General features: G+C 43.8%; 1 protein-coding gene and 1 long non-coding RNA gene across 5 annotated transcripts in view; one reads left to right on the top strand and one right to left on the bottom strand.

Annotated features, from left to right (window-relative positions):
* The window catches only part of LOC130277348 (uncharacterized), a 67600-nt gene extending 60288 nt beyond the window's left edge, over nucleotides 1-7312 (bottom strand). Inside the window, exon 1 of the long non-coding RNA XR_008845435.1 lies at nucleotides 7187-7312. This is a non-coding gene — a long non-coding RNA (uncharacterized LOC130277348). The remainder of the gene's footprint in view (nucleotides 1-7186) is intronic.
* Nucleotides 7296-12269, top strand: part of BMAL1 (basic helix-loop-helix ARNT like 1) — a 143813-nt gene continuing 138839 nt past the window's right edge. Inside the window, exon 1 of one of the 4 annotated variants that reach the window (XM_056527958.1) lies at nucleotides 7296-7398. The gene's annotated coding sequence lies outside the window, so the exon portion shown is untranslated. Of the gene's footprint in view, nucleotides 7482-12269 lie in introns of all 4 variants that reach the window. The other 3 variants (XM_056527952.1, XM_056527954.1, XM_056527957.1) reach the window with 3 other exon arrangements.

Here is a 12269-nt window from a genome sequence, read left to right as displayed (position 1 = left end):
CTGACAGGTAGGGGGAGAGAAGCGGGTGGCGGCGGCGGCCTATGGCACCGCAAAAGCCACTGCAGTGCATTGATTTAAAGCGCCCGCTTTAAATCAATGATCTGCAGCGGTGTCGCGGGGGGATAAATAGCCGATAACTTATACCGGAATATCGGTATAAGTTATCGGCTATCGGCCCTAACCTCCACCGATTATCGGTATCGTCCCTAAAAAAACTTTATCGGTCGATCCCTAGCTAAGGCATGACGACCCCTTTCTACTGTGTCCGATGTTGTGCTGCCTTACGTTTTGCTATTTTGTCTTAGATTCGCTATGAGGTAAAGACACAGGACTTGGGGGTGAGGGGGGAGGAGGGCTGTTTTTTGTGGGTGGGGGGGGACTTTTGTATTTGTGTATTGTTTGTTTTATGCAAAAAAGTTTAATAAAAATTTTCTGATTTAACAAAAAATAATGTCACAGTAAACAAAGAAGCAGATTTTGCAATGGATTCCTGACACTTTTGTCAGAGGAAAACAAAAAGTCAGCATTACTAGTGATAACATAATTTAATTTCTAAACATTCTGCTTTTCCTTGATACAATGTATCAGTACATATAGGAGTCAGAGGATTGTCTAGACTGGATACAATTGTACCAAACCTTCATTTGTAAGAAATTTTAGGTCCATGTAAGTCTTTACAGATTGTCTATAATCACTGACAGTATCCAATGGAAAATTTCTACGGTTCATTTCTTTGCAGCCGCCACATAAAAAATTGTCTATGGAAATAAGCGGTAGGTCACTTATCTTGGACGTGAATTTTTGTGAACCTGCTGCACATCCACAAAAATCCACAGCAAAAATCCACGGCTCAACCTTCTGCCTTGGAAATATAAGTCAGTTTTGCAATCTGACATGTAAACATATCCTTACACACTTTGGATAAAATGGATCATTGCCTTTGCACTTACAATGTGACATACTTTGCACCATTTTTTTTTCAGGACCATCTAGTTATCATGCATTTTCGCTGGTGCTGTGAAATTCTGTGTGTCCCCTATAAAACCCATAGGCTGACAATTGGCCATTTCTGCTGCCGCCGCCATTATTATGTTCTAATGAGCAATATGAGGGCACCAATACAGATCAATGGGGGAACATTCAAAACTTCTGCCATGTGAACATAGCCTTAGACTGTCTAGTAAAACTAAGCAAGTTTTTGAATATGTCCCCAATGTACACTGCTCAAAAAAATAAAGGGAACACTTAAACAACACAATGTAACTCCAAGTCAATGACACTTGTGTGAAATCCCACTGTCCACTCAGGAAGAACACTGATTGACAATCAATTTCACATGGAACAGACAACAGGTGGAAATTATAGGCAATTAGCAAGACACCCCCAATAAAGGAGTGGTTCTGCAGGTGGTGACCACAGACCACTTCTCATGCTTCCTGGCTGATGTTTTGGTCACTTTTGAATGCTGGCGGTGCTTTCACTCTAGTGGTAGCATGAGACGGAGTCTACAACCCACACAAGTGGCTCAGGCAGTGCAGCTCATCCAGGATGGCACATCAGTGCGAGCTGTGGCAAGAAGGTTTGCTGTGTCTGTCAGCGTAGTGTCCAGAGCATGGAGGCACTACCAGGACACAGGCCAGTACATCAGGAGATGTGGAGGAGGCCGTAGGGGGGCAACAACCCAGCAGCAGGACCACTACCTCCACCTTTGTGCAAGGAGGAGCAGGAGGAACACTGCTAGAGCCCTGCAAAATGACCTCCAGCAGGCCACAAATGTGCATGTGTCCACTTAAACAGTCAGAAACAGACTCCATGAGGGTTGTATGAGGGCCCAACGTCCACAGGTGGGGGTTGTGCTTACAGCCCAACACCGTGCAGGAGATTTGGCATTTGCAAGAGAACACAAAGATTGGTAAATTCACCACTGGCGCCCTGTGCTCTTCACAGATGAAAGCAGAACCTGTGAACCACACTGAGCACATGTGACATACATGACAGAGTCTGGAGACGCCGTAGAGAACGTTCTGCTGCCTGCAACATCCTCCAGCATGACCGGTTTGACGGTGGGTCACTAATGGTATGGGGTGGCATTTCTTTGGGGGGCCGCACATCCATCCATGTGCTTGCCAGAGGTAGCCTGACTGCCATTAGGTACCGAGATGAGACCCTCAGACCCCTTATGAGACCATATGCTGGTGCGGTTGGTCCTGGGTTCCTCCTAATACAAGACAATGCTAGACCTCATGTGGCTGGAGTGTGTCAGCAGTTCCTACAAGAGGAAGGCATTGATGCTATGGACTGGCCGCCCGTTCCCCTGAATCCGATTGAGCACATCTGGGACGTCTTGGTCCATCCACCTGATACATTTGATTTCCATTGATAATTTTTGGTGATTTTGTTGTCAGCGCATTCAACTATGTAAAGACGAAAGTATTTCATATCATTAGTTCATTCAGATCTAGGATGTGTTCCCTTTATTTTTGGGAGCAGTGTATTTTTATTAGTGAGCAGCATTGTTTATTGATCCCAAAAGGTATTCAAGGTGTGTACCAGTAAAGGATTTTGTTAATGTTTTATTGCCCATCGGATTGGGTTATGGTCAAAATGATAAACATAACCTGGTAGTCTTATATGTTGGGGTACACTAACCAGGCACCCAACATTTTATGCTGCGTAGACAATAAATGGAGCGGCAGCAAATGTGTTCAAAAGAAAGGAGTTGGGCACTGATCTGGAGATCAAATGGTCCAGTAGTTGGACCCACTGTCATCTAAAACTTATCCCATATCCTGTTAAAAGGGGACAGGCTGCATTAAGTTGGAATAACTCTTTATTAATTTGTTGATCACACACCAACCCTTATACTATTATCCCCTGAGAACTCCAGTGGTATACATGGTATAAATGTGTAGGGAAGTCTGGGTGATCCAGGGTGTAACAGGGATAGGTTCCTGTGTGGGATTGTCCTTTTCAGGGCAATGAAACCCATGCAAAGTAGGGTGTAACAGGGTCAGAACATAGGGTGGGGTAGAAAAAGCCCCTAATTCTTAACCATCACTCCTTATTTTTTCAGAGTATGCATGTGGCTACATGGACTTTTACTAACCAAATACATCTTTTCTTTTTTTCTTGAGTTACACATTTCTTTCTCTCTTCTTTGGTGAGTGTAATTTTAATTGGAACGTAAAGGTAAAATTTTTATGAGCACTACTAATACTTTGGTCTACTTAAAGGGGTACTCCACCCCTAGACATCTTATACCCTATCGAAAGGATAGGGGATAAGATGTCAGATCGTGGGGATCCCGCCGCTGGGGACACCTGGGATCTCGGCTGCAGCACCCACCTGTCGCAACTTCCGGCAGCGCTGGAGGCTCTCATCCTAACGCCTCACGACCACGAGGACGCAAGATCGTGATGTCACGACTCCGCCCCCGTGTAAAGTCCCGCCCCGTCATGACTGTCACGCCCCCTCCTATAGACTTGCATTGAGGGGCGGGGCGTGAATTCACATGGGGGTGGAGTCGTGACGTCACGATCTTACGTCACTGTGGTCGGGAGCCGAAGCCTCCAGCGTTTCTGGTAGCCGCAATAGGTGGGTGCTGCAGACGAGATCCCGGGTGTCCCCAGCGGCGGGACTCCCGCGATCTGACATCTTATCCCCTATCCTTTGGATAGGGGATAAGATGTCTAGGGGCGGAGTACCCCTTTAAAAAATAATAATAATAATTCACTTTTTGAAAAAGTAAAACATTTTTCTTTTTTTTTGCAATTTCACACCACTTGATGGTTGGAGTAGAAATCCACAATTCAACAATGTATATCGAAAAATAAAACGTCATAATCCATACATCTTGCGACAATATGACGAATATCACGAATTTGGTATATTTCATATTGGCATAAGGGAAAAAGTGCAAGCCAAGGGAAAAAGGGTGCACATGTTAAATAGAGGTCTATACAAGTGTAGCGGTATAAACAGGTGATGCAAAGAATGCCTGGCGTCTGTGCCAACATCTCTCACCTGGGTATACAGAAACTCATAGCAAACAGGATATAAGAAATAAAATGAAAGAATTGGCCGAAGCTGCGCGGCTGATCCTCGCCCATTATGCTAGGTTGCTATTTACAGTGTAAAATTTCTTCAAGACAAATACAAAGCGTGCACCGAGTGTGCACAGGTAGGGCCATAACCTTTCACTGGGATCACGCCCTTTGCCGTAATCCCTGCCAATTATAGTAAATGTCCTTAGGAAGCCTCCCGCTGATGTTATCACAGACTTCAAATACAAAGCCATGTAAGAGCGCGGTCACATTTACCTGCTCGGCCGAGCAAAATACTATAATGAGGCCGGCGCGGAATCCGCGGAGACTCATAAAAATCTCATTTTGGGACGCTCTCGGATTAGACATACTTTTGGAATGCTTTGCAAGTTAGTAAAAACGATTTAGACAAAATTGTTTAACCCCTAGTTGACTGAATTTTATATTTTTATATATATATATATATATATATATATATATATATATATATATACACGTTAGTGTTGTATGCAAAAGTTTGTAAGTCAAAATACATGTAATTAACATAACAAAAAGAAAAAAATACAGTTAATATGGACTGAGGCCTACTCGGTAGCTTCTGGGTTCCAATGCCAAATCTGTAAAATTATTTCTTTACCTTTTTAGGCCATGTTCACATAGCAGAATGTCCGAGCGGAATTCCGCATGAATCTTCCTCACGCATGAATCTTCCTCACAGCAGCAGAGTGCCATTGATTTCAATGGGACTCTGCTGCATTGTTCACAGAATCTCCTGGTGTGGAAATTCAGATTCCGGTTTCCTGGATGTCGCCCTCCATCGCTGTTGCCGCGTCCTCTGGGTGTCCCCGCTGCTCCGAACCTTCTCTGCTGCCTGGGATTGTCGCTCTTCATCGCCATCATCACGTCGCTGCACACGCCGTTCCTATTGGATGATGGGGCGGCGTGCGCGGCGACGTGATGACGACGAAGGAGAGCGACGGCGATGCAGGGGATCCTGAAGAGAACAGTCCGGAGCGCCGGGGACAGGTGAGTGATCATCACCGGACCACACGGGCCACCTTAAACGGCTATCCGGCAGCAGCTGAAGATGGTGAATTTCCGAGCGGTCCTAGGGCCGGCATGTTCTGCCAGCGCTCTGCAGTCAGTGGAATGTCTGCAAAGAGCTTTTCCATGAGGACATTTCATGTGAACAGAGCCTTAGGGTCTGTTCACATGGCCAGATTACCTGCAGAATTTCCGCAGCATATTTGCTGCGGAAAATCCACTGCAGCTTTTGCTCCAATTGACTTCAATGAGTCAGCAGAAAATCAGCAGTAGTGGCAGATTTGCGGATTTTTCCTTCCCACCCATTGAAGTCAATGGTAGCAAAATCTGCTGCGGATTTTCCGTAGCAAATACTGACCCCGTTCACACACGCGGATTTTCTGCTGCAGATCTGCTGAAAATTAGCTTCAGCAGATTTTGCTGCCCACTGAAGTCAAAGGGCAGCAAAATCTGTAGCAGCAAATCTGCAGCAAAAATATGCACGTGTAAACACACTCTTAGGGCTTGTTCACATGGACGGATCCGCAGAGTATTTTACACTGCAGATCTGCTGACGATGGACCCTACAGTGTGCCTCCAGATGTGCCTGCTCGGAGCGGCAATCCACAAGTCGCCACGTGCATGTGCAGTTTACTGCACACATCGCAGCTGCCCTCGGACTAGCTCAGGGAGCAGGGGGAGCAGCTGCGATATGTGCTAGTACACTGCACATGCGTGCGGCGACTCGCACATCACAGTGTGTCTGCTCCTAGCAGCGGATTACCGCTACGAGCAGGCACATCTGGAGGCACATTGTAGGGTCCATCCGTCCGTGTGAACGAGCCCTTAGGGTGAATTCACACATACAGCATCCGGATTTTGAACCTTAAGACACGCTGCGATGTGCGAGGCGTCGCGCTCATGCACAGTGTACTCGCACACATCGCGGTAGCTCCTCCTGCTCCCTGAGCTAGGCCGGAAGCAGCCGCAATGTGTGCTGCCGCGATGAGTATACTGCGCATGCGCGCTGCTACTCACACATAGCAGTGTGTCTGCTCATAATGGCGGATTGCCGCTGTGAGCAGTCACAGATGGAGGCAACATTGTAGGGTCCATCGTAGGTGGATCCGCAGCGTAACAATATGCAGCAGATCCTGTATGTTTGAACGTACTCTAAGGGTACGTTCACAAGTACAGGATTTGCTGCATATTTTTGCTGCATATTTTCTGCAGCTGATTTTGCTACCCGTTGAAGCAAAAATATGCAGCAGATCCTGTACGCGTGAACTTATCCTTAGGGCGGGTTCACACTTACATAACTGGCTATGGGTTTTCCTGCATAGAAAATTCCAGATGCAGATTCCCTGCTGCAGAATTCTGCAAGCGGAATTTCGCAGGAGAGAAGCTGCAAACGGAATTACGAAACGGAATTTCTTCAGCAGAAAATCCGTAAAAGGATTATGTTGCTACCCATTGACTTTCCGATGCGGAAAACCTGCAGCGGATTATGTACGTGTGAACATGCCCTGAGGCAGAATTTCTTAACGGACTTAACGTCATAACAATTGCGCCGTATATATATATATATATATATATATATATATATATATATAAATATATACAGTGCGGCCATGCGGCAGGTGTATTGTTGTGTGTAATGTAAAATAAATGGTGTATTAAAATACATAAATTAAAAAACTAAGCCTTTTGTAAGACCCCCCTTAGGTCAGTGTTTCCCAATCAGGGTTCCTCCAGCTGTTGTAAAACTACAACTCCCAGCATGCCCACACAGCCAAGTTGTAGTTTTGTAACAGCTGGAGGCACCCTGGTTGGGAAACACTGCCTCAGATGGCACCATCTTGAGCATTGAGCAGGAACCATCTTGAGCATTGGTCTTCAAACTGTGGCCCTCCAGATGTTACAAAACTACAATTCCCAGCATGCCCGGACAGCCGTTGGCTGTCCGGGCATGCTGGGAGTTGTAGTTTTGCAACATCTGGAGGGCCACAGTTTGAAGACTGCTGATCTTGAGGAATAAAAAATGTCTGCAGTAATAAAGATCACATTTCTTATATAAGCTTCGGTGATAAATCACAGTAAAAACGCGTCAGGATCCACACCTTATATAATTCTGCCTCTATCTCCTCATGAATCACCTCCAGGACCGACATTTGTCCCCCTCAAAAGGGGTTGCTGTTTACCTCACAACATCGGCAGGAATGACAGCGGCCGCTCCATCACCTCACAAGTTGCGCTTCCCGCGCTTTTTTTTGCGCTCGCAAAGGATCACGGGGAAGAAATCACCTCACGAAGGAAAGATGGAAGGAAGAAGGTGATGCCCGGGGGTCGTGTGTAGATGTGAGGGGATTCCTGGGGCTCTAGGGAAAGGAGGGATGGCCGGCTGACTGAGCTGTGGTGGGGATGTATGTAGAATAATGATTATATACATTAGATGTACGGTAGGTATGCAGGACACATGCAGAACAATTCTTATATATAGATATATAGCCATAAGTGTACAGTACACGTGAATAACTAAAGTGTACTGTGCACACACATAAATAAATATAATGGTTGTGTACACACACACACACACACATACACATATATATATATATATATATATATATATATATATATATATAAAATAAAATCATTTTGCATAAATTTTATACGTTCAGCAATCAGAGCATTATGTAAAGAAAAAAATATTATATATATATATACATAAATAAAATATCATTTTGCATCTACTGTAAATGTATATTACATACTTTCTCATGTACGTATACATTATAATGTAACTTCTATATATACATTATAATGTTACCTTTACTTGTTAGTTTTATCTATATATATATATATATATATATATATATATATATATATATATACATATAGCGAAGAAAGCAGCACAGTGGCAGGTTCCAGACCCCAGGATCAGGTGCTCAGTCAGCCAAAGGACCTGACCATTGGTCGCCCAATTTCTAATATCCAACGAAAGTGGGTTCACACTACTGTACGGTCAAACGCTGACTCCGCTTGTCTCATTTTTCCCCGTATACGGTTTTCTGACCGGACCAAAAACCGTGTTTTAGGTCCGGTCAGAAAACTGTATACGGGGCAAAAATGAGACAACCGGAGTCGGCGTTTGACTCCGGTCGGCTCATTGAAATGAATGGGGTTCAGGCCAGATCCGGCTGGGATACGGGAGCGGACTGTTTTCGCCCCTCCCAACCGGATCCAGCAGCCGTACACTACAATCGTAGTGTGAACACACCCTAATAACAGGCGGCACTCCAGCGATCCAAATGTAAAAAATGTGAATTTATCCGGTAAGGATTATAAGGAGTAGCCTCAGTGTCTTTCAGAAGATATGGAGGCTTTGGGAGGAGTATGATGATTCTCTGAATAACCACTAATGTGCCATGGCCATGCGAGATTCTCTATTTTATATTCTCTCTTTTATTTATTTTAATTTATTTCATCATTATTTCTTTTTTAATTTTACTTTCTGCCCCTTTCTCTCCTCCTACTTCATCTCTACAGTGTTTCTCCTTTATATATATATATATATATAAAGTTGCAAATTTTGCTTTATATATTGCAAAGTACTCATGCTTACTGTACACATGTCGTATTTTTCTTCTGTATTAAGATACAAAATCCTTTAAATAAACAGTTATACAAAAAAAAAAAAAAGGAGTAGCCTCAGAGAAAAAAAAACAAAACTTATTTTTTCCTGCAGATAGGGGAAAAGTTTTAGATCACTTGGGGTGTCCGAGTGCTGGGGTCCCCTGCGATCTCCTGTATGGAGCCCCGTCTTTCCTCTGGAGCGGCGTGTCATGACCACCACCCGAAGCAGGGGCCGCCATGCTCCCTCTATATCTCTCTATGGGAGAGCCTAAGATAGCCGAACGGCTCTCCCGTATGGAGGGAGCGTGGCGGCCCGCTCCAGTGGAGGGGCTTCATATAGAAGATCGCGGGGGGCCCCAGCGTTCCGACCACCCATGATCTAAAATGTATCCCCTATCATGTAGATTTATTCCGTGAGATATCTCCTTTAATTATTTTTTATTATAAAATATAATTATCATTTTGCATATATTGTATACCTATATTTCATACCTTCAGCTGTATATATGCATCAAAATGTTACTTCTATATTTTCATTATAAGTTATCTTTGGCTGTCCAGGTATGCTGGGAGTTGTAGTTCTACAACAGCTGGAGGCACACTGGTTGGAAAACACTGATCTACACCACGTCATGTGTGCATGACACCTTAATAATCTGTGGTGGTCTGTTAACTGGAACCCCCGAAAATGAAGGCGGTATTACGCAGTGAAAACAACTAAAAGAGATAATAATTTATATCATAATAATAAACTGGATTAGATACTGTTATTCCTGGCTTATAAAATTTATAAAACCTCGTTCACATCACCGCTAAAGGGGGCTCCGGCGCAAAGAGACGGGAGTTGAGTGGAGCAAAAAAAATAATGCAACTCCTCTTAAATAATGGCCACCCAACGGATCCCATTCAAGTCAATAGCATATGTTGGGACCCGGCAGTGTGCTCTGACCCACTTAGGGTCCATTTGACGCAAAAAAAAAAAAAAAAAACTAAAATAACGAAATGGACCTCGAACGTGACAGAGCTGAGCGGTGATGTGAATTTAGCCTAAAGTGTTATTCATACCCAGCGGTGTCCTGGGCTGCTAAATCTGCTTTAATATGTCCGGTGACGGTTCGTTTTAGCCCACGTAATACAATGTCATCACTGTTTATGAAAATACAAAACGTATTTAGTGCGGCGGCGTCATCGGACCTTCCCGGCGTCACCATCAACGCCTCGTCGCTTCATTTCTGTAGTATTTCTGACTAACCCACTTGACAGACGTTGTTAAGCGATGTCCATCACCACTGGTACATTACATGTCATAACAACCTGTTCTCGCCATGTGGAGTAGCATCCGTCACCTTAAAAGCATACATGAAATGTTTTCTCGTGGAGCCAGTTGAGACTAATTTCAGGTTCAGTCCTAGTTAAGAGCAGGATAAGCTCTTAAACTGCGCCGGCCCTTGTTCGCTCCATCTCTGCACGCAATCGTTGCCTCTGTCCACGTAATGGAGCTGCTATTATCCATCGGGGCCCCAGACAAAATACAGCTACATTCATGTTATTTAACTTTGTCTATAGAGAGTTCTCGAAATTGTAGCTGGAATGATTGGTAATAATGATATGAGCGGAATCCGATAAATAGCCTGTTTTGACAGAAATAAATGGACGGTCGCTTTTCATCTGCCGCCAGTTGTAGCATTCCAAAGTGAACAGGAATTAAATAATTTGTTCTTTACTCTGTGAAGCCTTCGTCACGCGTAATTTTACTTTGTGGGCATTTTTTTTTACACTTCAATACGCGCAAACTAGAGGGGAGGGAGTCGATTAATTTAGATTAAATTTGAAAAAAAAATAATAATAATTTGTACATCTGAAGGCACCCTGGTTGGGAAACACTGCTTTAGACCTTTATGCCTCGCTGCTCAGTTCACATTTTCTGGGGTCCTGGAGGTAAGTGGTGATGCAGTATGTAGGAAGACCGTGTACGCCTCACCACTCAGTACCGACCGGAGTCCCTGCTCCTGTACAGCAATTGCATAGGGGGCCATGGAAAGTATATGCAGGTGCTCATGTTAAATATGAGGAGTCTGTGTGTTCACTGAGCAGAGAGGCAGAAGATGCAGTGTACTCTCCATGGCAGTGTTTCCCAACCAGTATTTCTCCAGCTGTTGCAACATTCGAACTCCCATCTATCTGGGCATGCTGGGAGTTTTAGTTGTGCAACAGTTGGTGGCACATTGGTTGGGAAACACTGCATTATGGTGATACCTGTATTGCTTGTTTACTAGTGTGTTGCATATATAGGCTTTACTTTTCAGTGCAGGTGCATGGATAGACCGTATACACCAGTGCAATCCAGCTGTAAGGAAACTACATTCTGGCCATACTGGGAGTTGTAGTTTTGCAACAACTGGAAAGTCACAGCTTGGAGATCACTGATATTATTACTGTGTTTTCAGCTTTGTATGGAGTTGTATCTCATTGATATTGGTCACTTGTTCTCTATGGATCCAGAGCCCCCGCTGTGATCACCATCATCCGCCCTTCCTTCTGCTCCACCTGTTATTTTATCGCTTACTCGTTTTTCCTATTGTCGGTTTCCTCCCTTTGAGTTAACATAACATCTTGTCAGGCAAATCTGGGGACATGATGCTAAGTGCTGACCGTGTGTGTGTGTGTGTGTGTGTATGTATATATATATATATATATATATATATATACCATATATATTCTAATTCAGCCACAACTGCAGAGCTAGAATACATACTGTATATTCTATTCGATATATTCACATTGCTGATACGCATACACACAGATGTGCCAATATTCCTGCATTTTTATTTACCACCTTCACTGTGGAAAGACAAGCCTGACATGTCTGTTTTTTGCTTTCATATTTTGCTGATGCCCCTCGCTGGTTCAATGTCTTTACCAGGGCTTACCAAACCGGGTGCTGTGAAGCACTAGTGTGTCTGTGGAAATCCCTAGTAGTGATGAGCAGCATAGGCCATATTCGAATTTGTGATATTTTGCGAATATATGGACAAATATTTGTCATGTATTCGCAAAATTCGCACATTCCATATAATCAGGGTTATTTTTGCTTTGTATAAATGCGCGTATGTGGATAAGTATCAACCTATCGATCTCGTATCTATCGATCTCGTATCTATCGATCTCGTATCTATCGATCTCGTATCTATCGATCTCGTATCTATCGATCTCGTATCTATCGATCTCGTATCTATCGATCTCGTATCTATCGATCTCGTATCTATCGATCTCGTATCTATCTCATATCTATCCATCTATCTTTGAAACACTTAGGGGGAGATTTATCAAAACACGTGCAGAGGTAAAGTTGCCCATAGCATCCAATCAGAGCGCTTCTTTCATTTTTCAGAGGCCTTGTTAAAAAGAAAGAAGCGATCTGATTGGTTGCTATGGGCAACTGGGCTGCTTTTCCTCTGCACAGGTTTTGATAAATCTCCCCCTTAGAGAATAGCAGCACTCCCAAATAGCATATGGTGAAAAAAACAGAGCTTTATTGGCCCATGTTAGTGCAACGTTTTGATGGTA

The sequence above is a fragment of the Hyla sarda genome, chromosome 6 (genome assembly GCF_029499605.1).
Source record: "Hyla sarda isolate aHylSar1 chromosome 6, aHylSar1.hap1, whole genome shotgun sequence".
Lineage (NCBI taxonomy): Eukaryota > Metazoa > Chordata > Amphibia > Anura > Hylidae > Hyla > Hyla sarda.
This window is presented reverse-complemented; position numbering and strand designations above follow the sequence as displayed.